Source organism: Cynara cardunculus (genome assembly GCF_001531365.2).
Source record: "Cynara cardunculus var. scolymus isolate 2C chromosome LG 2, CcrdV1, whole genome shotgun sequence".
Taxonomy (NCBI): Eukaryota; Viridiplantae; Streptophyta; class Magnoliopsida; order Asterales; family Asteraceae; genus Cynara; species Cynara cardunculus.
In genome coordinates, this window is record NC_037529.1 from 60799746 (window position 1) to 60802751 (window position 3006).

The window sequence follows — 3006 nt, forward strand, 5'->3', positions numbered from 1 at the left end:
TATATATATATATATATATATATCATTGTGTCAAATACGAACAAAAAATTGACATATATATGAACTTGGATGCATAGCATTTATGAACACAATATGAACATAATAAGAATAGTTGTTATACGAAAAAGAAATAAATTAAAAAAAAAAGGCATGAACACAATATGAACAGCTTTTGAACAATAGTTCCTTCATTATGAACACATTCAGGAGCGATCCTTTGTCAAATGGAGTTTTATACATGCATTGCATCCATACTGTTTAAGATTCGTATTACGGTATCCCCTCTCGTCGGACTGAACATAGAATCAAAATACTTTTTATTTGGTATTCTCTCCATACTACATACAAACCATGCTGTTTGTATGTCTTCATTCTTGTTTGTTTATTTTGGCATGAAGACGAACATCAAACCTGGCATTGTCCACGTATGTCCTGTACATCTTTTTTGCTTCATTTATATATACGAATTGTGCGTTGATCTTTGGTTTAAGCTCGTCATCAACATTGGGGATAAAATACTTGCTTCTATTTGAACACTCTCCGACGTCGTACTCCGTTTCATGCTCGGAGGGTGTAAGTATGTGAACACCTGTTGATACCATCATAGTTTGTAAAATCAATGAACATTAATATTATATAACTGGAGTAATCAACTGCAACAACCATAAAATAAATTTATTTGGTGCGAGTTAGAACAATCAATTATGACCATGAGATGATTAATGTGAACATATATGAACATAAATATATATGAACAGCATGTGAGATTTATTTGGTTCGAGTTCACAAGTTGTTCATAGACTAAAATAATTGACAAGAACATATATGAACAAATTGTGTATAGATTTATTTGSTGCTAGTTAGATTAATCATTAATGACCATGAGATGAGTAATGTGAACATATATGAACATGAACATATATGAACATGAACATATATAAACAACAGGTGAGATCTATTTGGTTTGAATTCACAAGCTGTTCTTAGACGAAAATAATTGACATGAACATATTTGAACAAATTGTGAACATGATCAAGCCACATAGGAAGAGAACATCGTATGTTCATATGTGAACACATAACCACCATACTATGAACACCGGGTGTAATCACTTACACAATTTGACATATATGAACAACGGGAGCAAAAACGGTGCTTATTTAAAGATTTGGGAGCAAATTTTTAACCAACGACTCGGTAAGCTGACATAAACATATATGAACAGTAGGTGAGATCACTAACAGAAACCAATATTCATATGATGGGGGTCATTAACATGAGCGTATACAACTGTGAACATGATTAAGCCACATAAGAAGAGAATATGGTAGAAAATATATGAATACATAACCGCCATCATATGAACACCAAGTCAATCACTTACACAAATTTACATATATGAACATCAGGTGCAAGCACTTATACAAATATAATGATTTGGGATCAAGCTTCAAAAATGACAATTGTGTTCATATGACATAAAATTTTGTTCATGAAGTGTTATATATACTCAAATGAGAGTAGTAACATGAACACAATGGTTCATGATTCATAAAAGTAGGTTATATGACCATATGAAAATGGGTCGTGCATGGAATTCCATTTGAACATGTGAATTAGGTACGTATTAATCCATTACCAAGACATTCGCTTTGGTTATTTTCTTCACTTCCCGAACTCCAACTCCGATTGTCACCATAAACCATTTTAATCTTCTCAATGTTGCCCAAGTTCTTTTCCAATACGTTTATCCATAATAGCTTGAACGATACCAAGATTTTACTACCATGTTTCCTCCACAAATCACAAACTCTTAAAACAATCAAAATGGAAGATCAATATTAAAAATGCACATTTTTTTTAGGGATTTTATGATTTTGTAACTCCCAATTAATGATATGGGAGTTACATGAAAAATGAAATTACTCAACTACCCTTGGCATTAAATTGTAAGCTAGATAAAAACCTAATAGAAACATAGATTGTGATTGGTTGAAATGGTTTATAAAGTTAACACAAAAACTTTGGTTAACATTTGATCTTACCTCTCTCTCTCTCTCTCTATATATATATATATATATATCGTGTGAGAAAAAGAGTTAAGGTGAGGCGCGTTAGAAGATATATGAATCCTTGATCGCTTTTAATCTCAAATACACCCACGAATTGTGCTTTTATATGAGGATTAATCTGGTGCATCTCATCCTAATGTGCATCCAATGGTGGAGATCATTTCTTACACTTCTCAGCTTAACTTTTCTTCTCACCAGAACTCGATCCTATATATATATATATATATATATATATATAATGCCATTTTTATAAATATCTTATTGCCATTATCGAGTATAACTTTGTACACGCAACCCTAATTCTCAATTTGAACACATATTTGGAACCTACTCGATAATACCTACCCATAGACATATTATTGTTATACCTTTAATATTATGACTTCTATAAATTTACATAGTCGTATTTTGATCTTTTTATTACATTTACAGTATCTAGATTTTTCAACGTATCAATATAAAATTAAGTATCCATTCGAATATCTATATAATACATAAATAATGTGTATTTTGTATCTTTTTAAGTGATAACTAGATCTTGGTTATCACCCAAGGTAATTAATGTGTGTGATTACTTGTTAAGTGATTTCGTGATAGCATGATAAATTATTATATTCAATCATGCTAATATGTGAAATTATGTGCATAAATGAGTATGCATCAAATATATGAATATATATATATATATATATATATATACATAAGGCATGCATGAGAGGTTATGTATATGTGATTATGCATGTGTGAATTCAAGGGTTTACATGCATGATGATTTCATATGTATGCATGCATGTGAAGGCTGCATAAGGCAGCCGACTTTCCTAAGTAGGAAAGGGTATAAAAGGAGGGCTTAGCCTCCATTTCTCTTCTTCTTGCCATTTTTGAGAATTTGAGCGATTTAGAAGAAAAAGAGTCGACCGGATTATTTCTTGA